Here is a 16,683-nt window from a genome sequence, read left to right as displayed (position 1 = left end):
GCGGGGCCACCTCGGGGAAACTTGAGGGTTGGTTTTACTCGTAGCTTGACCTATCTGGTGTTACCCTGAGAACGAGATATGTGCAGCTCCTATCAGGATGTCGGTGCATCAGGCGGCTTTGCTGGTTTAGTTTTACCATTGTCGAGATGTCTTGTAACCAGGATTCCGAGTCTGATCGGGTTGTCTTGGGAGAAGGAATATCCTTCGTTGACCGTGAGAGCTTGTGATGGGCTAAGTTGGGATACCCCTGCAGGGTTTTGAACTTTTGAAAGCTGTGCACGTGGTTATGGCAGATGGGAATTTGTTAATGTCCGGTTTTAGAGAACCTGAAACCTAACTTAATTAAAATGCATCAACCGCATGTGTAGCCGTGATGGTCTCTTTCCGGCGGAGTCTGGGAAGTGAACACGGTGTTGGAGTTATGCTTGAATGTAGGTTGTTCTAGGATCACTTCTTGATCATAGATTCTCGACCACGCTTCGCCTTCTCTTCTAGCTCTCATTTGCGTAAGTTAGCCACCATACATGCTAGTGCTTGCTGCAGCTCCACCTCATACCTGTTACCCTTCCCATAAGCTTAAATAGTCTTGATCGCGAGGGTGTGAGATTGCTGAGTCCCTGTGACTCACAGATACTTCCAAAACCAGTCTGCAGGTGCCGATGTTACTGTGCAGGTGATGCAACCGAGTTCAAGGAGGAGCTCGATGAAGACCGTGTTCGTTGTGTTGTTCCGTTTCTAGTTGATCAGTAGTGGAGACCAGTTGGGTCGATCGAGGATCTGTAGCATTAGGGGTAGTCTTCTTTATTTTGGTTCCGTAGTCGGACCTTGTTTGTATCTGGTTGATGTAATGCTTTATTCATGTATTGTGTGAAGTGGCGATTGTAAGCCAACTATGTACCTCTTTTCTTATTCAGTACATGGGATGTGTAAAGATTACCCCTCTTGTGACATTGCCTTCAATGCGGTTATGCCTCTAAGTCGTGCTCCGAGACGTGGGAGATATAGCCGCATCGAGGGTGTTACACACTCATAGCTTGTTGCTCTTTATGCAAAGCACGTTGTGCACCAAAGAGGTGACTCTTGGTGACGAAGGAGTTCATGTCGTCGTCTTGCTCCATGAAGAGTGGGTTGGTAGAAGTACTTGGCCTATCCATCATTCCAAGACAAATGTGAGTGGTAGAAAGAGAAGAACGAGTACCAAATGTACCTTGACCGAAGTTGAAAGTGGATCGAGGATCACTCCAATGTAGGACAAGGAAATAGCACAATTGGTACTAGCTCTTGTCAGTTTCTCACACCTACACAAGTAAAAGCTTGTGGTGGAGCTTGGTTAGGATGGTGGCACAAAATTTGATGCAATTGTAAGTGAGCTTCAATAATGTTGGAAAAGATTTGCAAGATGCAATGTAACAAGTAGACCAAGCATATAAGGTACACGGAAACACACACGCAAAAAGATAAGTGGGTCGTGCAACCAAGGGTGAGCCAAAATGTGGAATCCACAAAAATGCCGTAGTTGCACAACACTAGAGTGACGCTAGCACGATTGCACAATAGGCGGATACAAGAACTTGTGCACAACCTACTTAGCAAAAATGCAACGACTTCTATCCCAAATATGCTCTATGCAAGGTGTTGCTATGATATGATCCAAGATGATTGAGTATGACAATCTTAATGTTGTAAGATGCTATGGTTCTTGCTTAAAAGCTCTTTGCTTATCTTTCCTCTTTGCTTAAAAGCTTGTTTGGCTCTTTGATGTTTGAGCTCTTTTCTCATGCAATACTTGACGAACTGATATAGCAAGTGAGTATGCGAGGACAACTTTGTGACACAAGAGATGATACCAATATATGCAACAATGATATATGGTTGATATGAGAAGTATGATCACTAATGTGCACAAGTCTCGTTGCCAGCAATACTCAATGGCTAGTCTCGATGGGTAAGCAACGCAAAGGAAGAAGGCTATAATGGCTATCAATGTAATGGCAAGAGTAATATGTCCAATACCAAGATGAGGTTACCGGTCTTGCTTCCCGTATGGTGTCAAAATGGTGGCACGAATACCAAGGTGTAGTCGAGGTGGTCGTTATGGATGACGATGTAGGATGGCGGTGATGTCGATGTCGAACCATACCTAGATAGCCGAAACACAAAAGGATTCGGTACCGCAACTCAAATTCTCAAACCTCGAAGTAGAAAAAGTGTCGGAGAGCGAAACGGTCCACAATGGTTGGACTATGCGGAAGTGGTGGAGGTATGCGGAAGTATATGTGGTATATGGTGGGCACCGGAACAAAATTTGGTGAAAAATGGATGGAAACAGGCGGTGGATGGAGATGTTGCTGCCAGGGGTCGGATGTCCGGGTGGAAGACCGGATGTCCGGGGGCTGGATGTCCGGGCTTGACGGGCCGGATGTCCGGGCTCTGGATCCGGGGCGAACGGGATGAACACCACGTGGAGAGGTCAAATCCGGGCGAAAATCGGAGGAATTTGTGGATGGAAATTGGGGGAAATGGATGGGGAGCTAGATCCACTCAAAACAAAGCAAATCAACGGATCCAATCCAACAAAATCTCAACACACCAACAAATCACAAAAAAAATTGGGGGCTATTTTTGGTGGGGATTTTCGAATTAGGATGAAAAACAACAAAACAAGGCTAGGTACACAGTGGGGAGGCTCCGAAATCGTGATCAACGTGGCTCATGATACCAAGATGATGTAGGGTAGAACCCTAATCGGCCGATCTTTCATGAAAGGAGCGGATCCCGCGAAGAACATGAGGAACACAAGGAGGGAAACGAGGGGAAATCACAAGGGGAAACACAAGAGGAACACTCAAACTAACAAGAACAAGTCACACAAGTGCTAGATCCTCGAATACATAACAGAAGATACACGCTCCACGGACAACTAAGGACGATACAAGGGTAGCCGGTCTTCTCCGTGAGGAGGTCTTGAGTTCTTCCCTAAAAGGGGTCTTGAATCTGCTTGGGGGATCTTCTCCGGTGGAGGCTTGAATCTCCGTGGAGAAGGTAACCAAGTGGATGAGCAAAGCTCTCACACAAACATGAGCTAAATCTTTGCTAACCCTAGAATGTTGGGCGAGGTGGAGTATATATAGTCTAGGGGGAGAAGGGATACATGGGCCTCGACCCTTCACTGTGCGCAGACAGGGGAGGCCAGATGTCTGGGCTGGGGAGGCCGGATGTCCGGGCTGGAGTGGTGGCATTTGTTGCTCTCGGGTTCGGAGGGGCCGGATTTCCGGGCTGGCGGCCGGATGTTCGGGGACTCGGGAGAGGCCGGATGTCCTGGGCCTATAGCTTCTGGCGGCTGTGCTGCTGTAGTGGATGACGCTCCAGGGGCCGGATGTCCGGGGCCTTGGCCGGATGTCCGGGGCCTTGGGAGATGCTCTGGGCTCCTTCCGTTGGTTCTCCTCATCCGTGGACTTGGGGACTTGTACATCTTCATGCGCATCTTTGGGAGGGTCCTCTTGGTGCCTAATCATGCACAACACCTCAGACTTAGGTAGTAGTCGTGTCTCATGCATAGAAAGTGGAAGTTCGGAGAGGAGTGAGTTCGCCTTATCTTTGATAGCCTTGGCTCGGGCTCGTGTCATTGGTCCAAGTGGTGTCGTTGGAGGTGTAGGTGCATCCATGGGGATGATCTTGGATGCTCCAAATCATGCAGCCTGCCACCCTCAAATCCCGGGCTGAGCGCGGCTACAGTACGAGCGTACCTGGCGGACGTCCCCCATCCGACGGGGTACTGTAGCCACACTGCCCATGACATCACCTACTACCTAGGGAGCTATGCTCCCACGACGGCCTATTGGTACGGCTCGCAGGCGGCGGACTATACCTGTCGGTGAGCCCAGAAGGCGGCGAAGCCATAGCAGGCGGCAATGGGAGCCGGCCACCTTCTAGCAGGAGGCCCCCTCCCCTTCTCAAAGTCTATGCATCATTAACCAGAAGAGACAGCGAATGGCTATAGTGAACGCCCACCAGGCGGCGGTACTGTAGCCACGCTTCCCCCGACAAAGCATCCATCATCAGTAGCAAGGCTACAGTGCGGAGTGATCAACCAGACCCATGAGCAGCGGGCACGGCCAGTCGGCCGAGTACACGACAGCCGGCGAGCCCCAGAAGCCAGCGGAGAAGTCGGCGTCTAGTGAGACTGACAGCTGGGTCCTACACCCGGCCTGATTACCATTGTACCCTTGGGGTAGGATTATATAAACCCCCCAGGTTACTCATGCAAAGGGTTCAGAACCTTAGTAGACACACACACACATAGAGAGAGAGAGGGGAAGAAGGGCTAGCTTTGTTCATCTTCCTCCTCTAGTCAAACAGCTCAAGGAGCAATCTTGTAGCTACCATTGTTGAGATAGTGATCATGCAAAGACCCCACAGAGAAGGACCAGGGGTGTTATCTCCTAGGAGAGCCCCGAACCTGGGTAAGATCCGCAGGCGTATGCGATCTCGCTCACTCCCGCTCCTAGAGCCTGGCGACGTACTCTTGACCCTCTCCATGATTAGCCATCCTTTGGAATATGTCGCTCCACAACCCCGACAACTACCCTTGGATGACTTTGGGTGCTCGCAGCCACGCTTCATCTCAGGTTGGGCCGCGAGCACAGCTGGCCCCTTGCGTTTCACATTCTTGGCCTTGGCCTTCTTGTCTTCTGGGTCAGCCTCCGGTAGCTCCAGGAGGGAGAGGCGACCTTCCTCAGCCATCAAACACTTGGTTGCCATGTTGAACATCTCTAGAGCTGTGCATAGGTCCTCGTGTATGGTGAGCTCCTCCTTCATATGGATGTCACGGACACCATCAGTGAACGCCGAGATGATGGTTGAATCCGACACCTTGGGGATCTTGAGGCGAACACTGTTGAAGTGCTGGATGTACTTCCGCAAGGTATCTCCTGGCTACTGCTTGATGCACTGCAGGTTAACCGCGGCTAGTGGGCAATTGCGAGTGCCTTCAAAGTTGGCGACGAAACGCTCTTGTATCTCGTCCTAGGAGGAGATCGATCCCACGGGGAGGTTCAGGAGCCACGAGCATGTGCCGTCTTTGAGGGCCATGGGAAACCAGTTCGCCATAACCTTCTCGTCGTTGTTGGCTGCCTCGATGCTCACCTTGTAGAGATGAAGGAACTCGGCAGGGTCAGGGGATACCGTCGTAGCCTGGAAGCAGGTCGGGCTTGAACTTCCCTGGCCAGACGACGCTGCACAGCTCCAGAGTGAATGCGCGGCATCCCGATGTGGTCACGGGAGCCCGCCGTGGTGGTGGAGCCTGGTCTTGGCACTCGCGTGCCATCACCGCAGGTGGCGCGCGGTCTTGACATGGTGGTGCTGGAGCGCACGCGCATCTTCTTGCGGCCGCTGCACCACCTGGCAGCTTGCCTCATCACGTGTGGGAGCCCTGCGCTGCAGATCGCGCCGAGGAGCCTCCTGCCTTGGTTCAACAATGGCGTCTTTCCTAGGTGGTGGAGGAGGTGCTCCATGAGCTAATTCACCCGCGGCAGGTAGCGGGTGAGGCAGCGAGCGAGATGGTGCAGGAGACTCTCCGGTGGCGCTTACGAGCTCGGCGATGCGGTCCAGCCAGTCCTCGTAGATGTCATCGACCGGGAGGTAGCGCAGAAGCTCGCGTGCCATGAGCAGCGCAGGCTGCATGTTCGCTAGTCCACGACGAGCAGGGGAAGATGAAGTAGCCAGAGTCAGCAACGGGGTGGCGGTGCGCTCGTCTCACCGCACAGATGGATGCCGCGACGAAGCCTGCTGCTCATGGCCCGCGGGGCCGATGGCGGCATTCGCCACTGGCGACGGGGAATGGCAAGGGCAGCTGTCTCTCGCCGGGGCTGTCTGAGCGACGCGGGTGGTGAGGGCGGCCCAGCTCTCAGCACGAGCTCGACGAGCGCCAGCCATGGGAGCGGTGGAGCGGTGGCGAATCAACCGGCGGAAGAGAGGCTTTGACGCATCCCTACCTGGCGCACCAAATGTCAGATTTTGGGCTCGGCAAACCCTGGATAGATTCGAACTCTGGGGTGCATGCGAAGAACTCGACCTCCCCAGTCTACCAACCCGTTGGTCCCACGGCCTAGCTCGATGAACTAAAAGGAAAGAGGACATATCAGTTTACCCAGGTTCAGGCCACCTTGCGGTGTAAACCCCTACTCCTGCTTTGTGGTGGATTGGCCGTGAGGTGGGCTGAGGATGAACTAGTGCAGTGGAAGAACAATCTCACGAGGTGTGTTCTTGAGCTGATGGGGAGAGGGTGATCTGAATGATCCGGATCCCCCTCTCCTCTGGTGGCTAGGTCCTATTTATTGTGGCCTTGGTCCTCTTCCTAAATGAAGGCGGGAAGGGATCCCACAACGGCCAAATTCGAAGGGAGACAACTAGTGCATCTTATCCTGACAAAAGTAGTCTTCGTCTGCAGATCCTCTAGTCTTGACAGCGTGGTGGGCTCGGCGATGACCTCCGTCCTGGCGGTCTTGGTCTTGTTGCATGGGAACGAAAACCTTTGGCTAATTCCTTGGGACTCCACGCCTGCGCTTCCCTCCTTAGCACCAAAGAGGAAACTGTTGTCCTGTGCCCACGGTGCCTGCCTGGCCTTGGTCATCACGGCTCACGTCATCTGAACCTCACGAGGTGAAGCTTGCATAGAAATCTCCACTCCTTAGGATCCAACATGAGGAGGCCGCTACTTCTGGAGGTCTTGGTGTCGTCCGCCTCATGAGGCTTGGCCCCTCGTGAGGGTCTTGAGTTGTTGATGCTGAAGGTGTGCCGTACCAGGTCGTCAATGGAACCACATCATGGGCCGCAGGCATGCAAGTCTGGGTACCCCCGTTCCCAGAACGCCGACAATGATTACCTTGGATATGACCAAAAATATTCCATACATGCATATTTGTGAGGTGATTTCTAATGCAAACTATGCAATAATTTATTTATGTTATCCAGGACAAAAATACTTCATAGAATTTTGTGCCATGTCTAATTGCAAGTGTATGGGACATTTGTACGATCCGCATATGAAGATAAAGAAAAAAGAGAAGTTTAGGTGTTGTTCAAAAAGTCATCTCCCGTGACTTTTGGGCCAAGAGAAGATAGAGTCCAAGTCTCTCACATTCTAGACTCAGATTCGGACTGCACAGACATGCTTGACTCAAAACGCCAAGATCATTTTCATCTGGACTCCAAATTGGGCAATTATTTTTCTGTTGGAAAGTAGATTTTGTGCTCTTTCCAAGCCAATTCGATTGGCCTTCAAATTCATCCGGAGCAGTGAGATATTGACGAAACAATTTGACGCTACAGTAGAATCCGAGTCAAACTACAAGTCCATATGTGTTGCATCACCTCCACTTGGGCCCATGGGCGTTGTACGACCTAAAGTTAGTATTAGGTTGCCTTGGGACATCGTCCCATCTCCTTGGCCGCCACCCCTTGCTCATATATAAGTAGAGCCATCTAGTAGCTTTTTCGTTGGGATTTGTTAGTTAAAACTTTGCCATTGCAACTCCGTGTACTTCGTTTGTGTCTCAGGCTGTAGGTGGGACAACCTGCGGGCATCCCACATAGTGCCGCATCTTCACACATAATTATGTGGGACTAAATGAGCTGCCCACATAAATCATATTTGGTTATGTGGGCTGCGACATACCCACAAACAACATAAAAGAACAGTTGCATCGTTGCATTCTATAGCAGTATAAACTTTGAGAATTACTGAACATACCCACAAACTCCAAGTATCATAGACTCCATTACAGACTATTTTGAGCAGGACAAAGCATTCCAGTATATGAACTAGGCATTATAGGCGTCAGATTTGGAGCCATCCATTGCACAGACTCCAAAACGCCTCACTCCATGTTTTTTCGGTTCACTAGGCATTACAACTTGTTCATTTGTTCATGAGTATGCACTTGTCCATTCTTCGGAATTTGCAAGATCATGTTGTCCATTTCGTGATGCAAGTTACCGGCATCTTCAACTCAGCTGAGAAATATCTAATAACAAAAGGAGAACATGAATGAGCACTCGGAACTTGCCAAATTTTAAAAGTACAACACAGAGAAAACTAAACTAAGTTAAATAGAAGTACATAACAAAGGTCACACATTGAGACTTTTCAAGTTGCACAACTACAGAACACAAGGATGCATTCAGTTTTTAGATTTTCGATACATTTTCAATAATTGAGAGGCAAACTACCAAATAAAGTACAATTTTTACAATAACTAGTTGGTTTATTCTCAAACATACCAGTAGTAGTATGCTAAAGATGTCCAGCTAATTAAGAAGTTATGATTGGTCAAGTATCCTGTTGGGCAAGTGTTTGACCGTCTTCAGTTTACACACACTATTATGAGCACATACATGTTACTCAGAAATTAGTTTACTAAATGCTAGGCCAAACCAAAGTTGCAAGTGGCCAGTAGGATTAAAAATTTGCACTGCAGCCAACACCTAATTCATAAAAGATAGTAATGCATTCAAGAGCAGGTCCTGTCCTCAAACAAGTAAATGAATTAATGAACAGATCCTAAAACTAGTTCTGGATCCAAATATCTTGGGGGCATTGCATATACCTTCATCTTCTCCCGCTCGCTCTAGTGATGCGGCTTTGTATCTTTCTAGGTCTCCAAAACACAAGAACACATAAGTTATTATATTAATTGTGATTGTCAATTTTCATGAAGAACAAAAGGAAAACTTACTAACCAGGAGTCCTGAGCCACTCTTGTGGACAAATTAAGGCCTCGATAGTGGAGCAAGCAAGACTGCTCCTATAGTCACTGATGATGCGTCCTCCAGAACTAAAAGCAGCCTTGGAAGGCACCGTGACGCCGAAATAGCCAATATGTCGTGGGCAATCCTATACAGAACTAGATACTTGGAGGTGTTGATTTTCCACCATTCTAAGATGTCTAGATCCTTCTTCCATGGATACACCTCCTCTTTCAAATATGTATCCAATTCATTATTTTCCTGCCTTTTTTACATCTCATATAATGTTCCCACTCTACAAGTGGATCATCCTCTTCTTCATCCTTCTCGGCCCGAGGACTCTCAAGAACTTGCTGGTGATGAACTAGAATCTCTCGAGAGTATGCATTGAAAAGCTTTTGGATTGCTTTGTTCAACTTGCACATCCATATATTTGCTTCAGTTTCACTTCCAAAGTCTTTTAACATATAATCAAGAAGTTCAAACTTAAACCTTGGATTGAATACAACGGGGACACAGATTGACTTGTACGACTCCTTCCAATACTTCTCTAACTTGATTTCCATTTTCTTCACCATATGGGCAATGATGGTATTCTTACTTGATGCCTCTCTCTTCAAAGCTTTCTTAATGTTACATAGTTGAGGAAAGTAGAGATGACTAGTTGGATATTTTGATCCAGAAAGAAGTGTGGTCGTTTTGTAGAACACTTTTAGCAAATTGCATGCAGCTTCAGCCATTTTCCATTCAGCAGGATTGGATAAACTCGTAGTCCTTGTCCCGCTGTCCTAACGCATCAAATGCACTTCTAAATGGTATAGCTGACTGAAGCATCAAATATGTAGAATTCCAGCGAGTTTCTACGTCTATTGAAGGCTTCTTCCCAAAACTTCCCACTTGATTGATTATCTCTTCAAATTTTTTGCCTCTTGATTGTGAACTCCTTATATATTGGACAGACTCTCGAATGTTGTTGACCATAGACTGAAGTGCATCTTGAACCATTAGGTTAAATACGTGAGGAGCACAACGACAATGGAACAATTTTCCTTTCAAGAGAAGACAACCTTTTTTAACCAAGTTTTCCCTCCAGTGGTTAATCATTGTAGTATTCACTGGGGCGTTGTTGAATGTGAAACCAAAGAGTTTATCCTCTAAATTAAAATCTTGAATAGTCATTAGTATCACACTATACAAGTTGATAGCATTATGAGGCGTCTCCATCATGAAGAATCTTATGAACAATTTGTGAATTTTACAATCTGAATCAATTAAGTGGGAAGTGACGAAAAGATAACCTAATTTTTGGTTTGATGTCCACATATCTGCAGTCAAAGACACTCTACTGCTGGACTCCTGAAGATACTGCTTCATGTTTAGACTATGTCTATTGAAATCTCTAATGCAATCATCTTTGGCGGTTGCTCCCGAGGGCATTTTGAACCAGGGATTTAAGGAAGCAGCAAAGTCTCGAAATGGTTTGTATTCCACGAGAGAGAAGGGCATTTCATTCACAGTAATCAGCTTCACTAACTCACGCGTTGATACTTTAGGATCAAATTTCCAATTAGGATCTACCACCTCAGGAGGACCCAACTTATCAATCATTTCATCCATATCAATTTTCATTGGGCATACCTTCAAATGCCGACATATGTGGCTGCTCCGAGTGTCTAGTGTGGCAGGAAAGACTTGTTGACAATGATTAAAGTGGCATGCCACAAGTAATTTACCATCATAGATTGGCTCAACCTCCTTACAAATGCGAGGTATCAACTTGCGGCATTTAGGCACCAGCCATACATGCATGAGAAAATCTCAGTTATCAACATACATATGTCCAAAGTCACCAGTTCAATGAAAGGAATACACGAAACTTCAAGTGAAGAAAACTAGTAGCCCTCGAATACACGAAAGTTGACAAAAGCAAATCTTACCATGGGAACTAGTAGCTCCTGCTACTGGAGATAGATCTTCAAGTCAAGGGGCATTCCCTGCCAATGATGCTCTCTTCAATGTCGTTGTTCTCGCTAACATATTGATAACTAGGGACCCCGCCACAATCTTTGGGGAAGCAACTCGTGGACTAGCTCTCTAAAACAAGGTAAACAATAATAGTTCAGACTATGCGGTAAAAAAATTACCATCGAAATAGAAACTGCAGTGAGCTACTAAAATTTAAGAGTGGAAAACAAGTAGCAACATCAGAACATGTAGTTTTCCAAAAAGAATCCCAAAGGGTAATCAGATCAGACCTGAAGGTACGAATGTGCAGTCATGGATGGCAAAATAAATGCTACCTAGTTCAACCAACCAAAGTACTCCTAACTTGTGCAATGAATACGGAAATTAAACAAGAGAAGTACTGTAGACATCCTAAGTTGTTCACCAACAAAAACGTTTGGATCAAGTACCCTCCATAACTATTGAATGGAATGACATAGAATTCATCTCTTTTCTACCAAATGGCACAACATATCAACATGAAACTTCACCCAAATCAATATAACTTTAGCATTTTTAGAATAAAAATCACACCAACTAGCAGAACCTAAAGCTAAAGCAACCTACCAATAGACATTTGGGATCGTGGTACAAGGCATTCATGCCAAAAAGAAGAGAACATGCACAGGATCACCAGATATCATCTTGGGAAAACATTATGGAACTGATTGCCTTTTGGGTTAACTAATGAACGAAGTTTTACGTGCTTTCAATGGACTGTTTGTGGTAGTTTACTTTGATGACATATTGATTTATAGAAGATCTTTGGAGGAACATTTGGAACACTTATGTGATGTTTTTATTGCTCTACGTGATGCACGTTTGTTTGGTAACCATGGGAAGTGTACCTTTTGCACTGACCAAGTATCTTTTCTTGGCTATGTTGTTACTCCATGGGGAATTGAAGTTGATAAAGCCAAGATTAAAGGTATTGAGGGTTGGCCGCAGCCCGAAATAGTCACATAAGTGAGGAGTTTTCTTGGACTTACACGTTTCTATAGGCGTTTTGTCGGAGATTTCAGCACCATTATTGCACCTCTCAATGAGCTTACAAAGAAGGATGTGCCTTTTGTTTGGGGTACCTCACAGGAAGAAGCCTTCACGGTATTGAAAGCAAAGTTGACACATGCTCCTTTACTCCAACTTCCTGATTTTAATAAGAATTTTAAGCTTGAATGTTATGCTAGTGGAATTGGATTAGGAGGTGTGTTATTACAAGATGGCAAACCTATTGCATATTTATCTAAAAAAACCAGTGGGCCTAGTCTGAACTATTCTACTTCTTATAAGGAATTATATGCTCTTGTTCGGACTTTAGAAACATGGCAACACTATTTATGGCCCAAAGAATCTGACTAAAATGCCTATAGAATCCAGCGAGGGCCAAGAAAACTCCTCACTGGTGTGACCGTTTTGGTCTGCGGCCAACTCTCAATAGCTTCAATCTTGGCTTTATCAACTACAATTCCCTATGGAGTAACAACATAGCCAAAAAAGATACTCGATCGGTGCAAAAGGTGCACTTCCCATGGTTACCAAACAAACATGCATCACATAGAGAAATAAAAACAACACGTAAATGTTCCAAATGTTCCTACAAAGATCTGCTATAAATCAATATATCATCAAAATAGACTACCACAAATCGTCCAATGAAAGCACGTAAAACTTTGTTCATTAATCTCATGAAAGTACTAGGTGCATTAGTTAACCCAGAAGGCATGCCTAAGCACTCATATAATCCAAACTTAGTATTAAAAGCACGTAAAACAGATTTGATGGTATCCACTACGCTAATCAACTTTGGAGAATATTGTATAGCCACTTAATTCATCAAGCATATCATCTAGCCTAGGAATAGGATGATGATGACGAATAGTAATATTATTAATGCCTCCACAATCAACACACATACGCAATGTACAATCCTTTTTGGGCACTAGTATAATAGGAACAACACAAGGAGTAAGAGATTCGTGTATATAACCATTGTCGAGCAACTCCTATACTTGATGTATAATCTCCTTCGTCTCCTCCGGATTGGTACGATATGGCGCATGATTTGGAAGTGAAGCACCAGGATTAAGTCAATCTGATGCTTAATCCCTCGAATAGGTAGTAATCCCGGTGGCACATCTTGTGGAAAGATGTCAGCGAACTCCTGCAAAATGTTAATGACAGGAGGAGGCAAAGAGGAAGGCACATCCTCGAATGTAAATAATTCCTCTTTGGACACAAAATCATAGCAAACAGATTTGCTGTAATCTAGATCATCAATATCAAATTTGGTGGCAAGTAAACATCCACTCTTCAATTTAATTTCAGAAATAACACTATGGAGTTTGTAATTAGGCCTTATGTGTTGCTCAAATTCTTTTGCCACAATCTGATTTTCACTCTTAGTGTGCTCCTATTTTGCTTTACTAGCTCTATTAATATCACCTTTCAAAATAGAATCAGGAGACATAGGAAGCAAAGTAATGTGTATCCTCATGAACAAGAGTATACTGATTGTTTCTACCATGGTGTACAATTTTTTTTTATCAAATTTCCATGGTCTACCAAGTAATAAGGAACAAGATTGCATGGGTACCACATCACAATCAACATGATCAGCATACAAAGCTATACTAAAATGCACACAAACAATATGTGTTACCTTAACCTTGCCGCTATTCTTGAACCATTCAATGTACTAAGGATGCGCATGTGGTCTGGTGGTGAGAGACAGCTTCTCCACCATCTCCATGCTAGCGAAATGGGTGCAGCTCCCTCCATCTATGATGATGCGAACAGAACTTCCCTTCACAACTCCCTTTTTATGGAACAAATTGTGCCTCTGATTTTGATCAGCTTGTGTGACATGCACACTCAAAACACGTTGGGCAACTAAACTTTCATGTCTGTCAGCGTCTTCAGCAGCCATGTATTGCGTCTCCTGTTCAGGATCATCTCCATCGTGTTCTTCCCTTGTAATTAGAGCCAAAACCTCCTCATCATAGTCACTAGTGGACTCATTGATAAAGGCAAAGGTGTCCCATCTTTCGATGAGATGGTGGCTATCGTTTTGGAGAAAGTCGGCTTTGATGATCCGACTACGAATGTGCGAGGACGTCGCGCCTTAGCAATCGCTAAACCAACTTCGAGAGGTTATTGACCATGCCGGAACACGATCAACCTGACCACGATGGTCCGTTTCCTGTAGGCAAACGAAGAACAAGCAAGAAATTGAGATTGCAATCTGGATATTGCGAATATAAGAGGAAAGCTTTATTGATCAAGGTGGGGTTCTGTGACAGCTTTGTCTGGTCGTTGAACACAAACAAAGTATACGAAGTTGCAGCTATGGCGAACTTTAATCTAAACAAAACCCAAAGTCTAAACGACGCCCTAAGGGCTGTATATATGGAGGAAGAGGGGGAAATTCCGTGGCCCTTGGAGGACGGGCCTGAAACCAACCCTAACTCTTTTCCCCACACATACGAACTCTAAAAACAGCCTATACTCAAGTATTTCGAAATTACATGGGCCTGGCCCAATAATAAGGTGACGCAACACCTATAATAGCCTCTGGACGAAATTTATGAAGTGTCATCTCGTATATTTCGTCCAAGGCTACACGCACTCATTATGGTGGCTTCAAAGTCCTGAAATCATCACTTGTAACTCCGTTCTGGTTCCCCTTGCGCATGCCATCATCTCCATGCTTGATCTTGCTCCAATGATCATCCTTCTTGTCCAAGCTAGGCCCTTCATTTGTAAGCAAGACAAATGTATCCGATTTAAGCAACATCATATTCTCACGAACATTAGAATCATTACCAAGAAACGGAAGTACCTGGTAATTTAATTGGCATGTGCGAGCTCTAGTAATTGGTCCTGTATATGTATCAGTAGGGGTTGTGGGTGTAACTTTGTTAGTGATGTCCTCATCATCCTCCCCTTCTTGAATTGAAGTCGTCCTCGACGGAAGCTCATCTTCCTCACCCAAGCAAGGCTTCAAATCTGCAATGTTAAATGTGGGACTAACCCCAAAATCTGCAGGCAACTCAAGTTTGTATGCATTATCATTTATTTTTTATAACACCTTAAAAGGACCATCAGCACATGGCATTAGCTTTGACTTGCGCAAATTAGGAAACCTATCCTTACGCAAATGTAACCAAACAAGATCTCCAGGTGCAAAGACAACACGCTTTCTACCCTTATCTCCAACAAGTTTATATTTAGCATTCATGCGCTCAATATTTCCCTTAGTTAACTCATGCATTTTAAAGATCAATCCAGCACATTGCTTAGCATCAAAATTAACCTTCTCCGAAGATGGATGGGGCAACAAATCAATAGGTGCACGAGGTAGGAAACCATACACAATTTCCAAAGGGGCACATCTTAGTAGTAGAATGCAGTGACCGATTATAAGCAAATTCAATATGAGGCAAGAATTCTTCCCACATTTTCTTGTTATTCTTCAAAATAGCCCTAAGCATGGTAGACAATGTTCTATTGACTACTTCAGTTTGTCCATCAGTTTGGGGATGCCATGCAGTACTAAAAAGCAGTTTAGTCCCCAACTTAGCCCATAAACATCTCCAAAAGTGGCTCAGAAATTTAGTATCACGATCTGAAACAATAGTATTTGGCACACCATGCAAGCGAATAATTTCATGAAAGAACAAATCAGCAACATTAACAACATCATCGCTTTTATGACATGGTATAAATTGTGCCATTTTCGAGAAATATCCATGACAACAAATATGCTATCCCTCCCCTTCTTTGTTCGAGCTAAACCTAAAACAAAGTCCATAGATATATCCTCCCAAGTAACACAAGGTACATGCAAAGGCATATATAAACCATGAGGATTGAGTCATGACTTAGCTTTTTGACATGTAGTGCAGCGAGCAACAAAACGCTCAACATCCCCTCTCATCTTTGGCCAAAAGAAATGTGTGGCAAGTATATCCTCCGTCTTCTTCACGCCAAAGTGTCCCATTAATCCTCCTCCATGTGCCTCCTGCAACAACAAAAGATGAACGGAGCTAGCTGGAATGCATAGCTTGTTTGCACGAAACACAAATCCATCGTTAACAACGAACTTGTTCCAAGTTCTCCCTTCCTTACAATTCTGCTATACATCTTTAAATTCAGTATCATGCACATATTGATCTTTGATGGTCTCCAAACCAAATATTTTAAAGTCAAGTTGTGAAAGCATAGTATAACGATGAGACAATGCATCAGCAATAACATTTTCTATACCCTTCTTGTGCTTAATGACATAAGATAAAGTCTTAATGAATTCAACCCATTTAGCATGTCTACGGTCCAGTTTTGCTTGACTTTTAATGTGTTTCAAAGATTCATGATCAGAATGTATAACAAATTCCTTGGGCCATAAATAATGTTGCCATGTTTCTAAGGCCCGAACAAGAGCATATAATTCTTTATCATAAGTAGAATAGTTCAGACTAGGCCCGCTTAATTTTTCAGACAAATTATGCAACAGTTTTGCCATCTTGTAATAACACACCTCCTAATCCAATTCCACTAGCATCATATTCAAGCTCAAAAGTCTTATTAAAATCAGGAAGTTGGAGTAAAGGAGCATGTGTCAACTTATCTTTCAGTACCGTGAAGGCTTCTTCCTGTGCGGTACTCCAAACAAAAGGCTCATCCTTCTTTGTAAGCTTGTTGAGAGCTGTAGCAATGGTGCTGAAATCTCTCACAAAACGCCTATAGAAACCAGCGAGGCCAAGGAAACTCCTCACTTGTATGACCGTTTTGGGCTGCGACCAACTCTCAATAGCTTTAATCTTGGCTTTTTCAACTTCAGTTCCCTGTGGAGTAACAACATAGCCAAGAAAAGATACTCAGTCAGTGCAAAAGGTGCACTTTCCAAGGTTACCAAACAAACGTGCATCACATAGA

General features: G+C 44.9%; 1 pseudogene; it reads right to left on the bottom strand.

Annotated features, from left to right (window-relative positions):
- Positions 1-8,734: 8,734 nt before the first annotated feature.
- LOC147979535 (zinc finger BED domain-containing protein RICESLEEPER 2-like) overlaps positions 8,735-16,683 on the bottom strand; it is a 14,894-nt pseudogene continuing 6,945 nt past the window's right edge.

The sequence above is a fragment of the Triticum urartu genome, chromosome 3A, assembly GCF_056163025.1.
Source record: "Triticum urartu cultivar PI428250 chromosome 3A, HENAU_Tu73, whole genome shotgun sequence".
Lineage (NCBI taxonomy): Eukaryota > Viridiplantae > Streptophyta > Magnoliopsida > Poales > Poaceae > Triticum > Triticum urartu.
The sequence above is the reverse complement of the archived record's forward strand: the minus strand, read 5'-3'. Positions and strand labels throughout refer to the sequence as shown.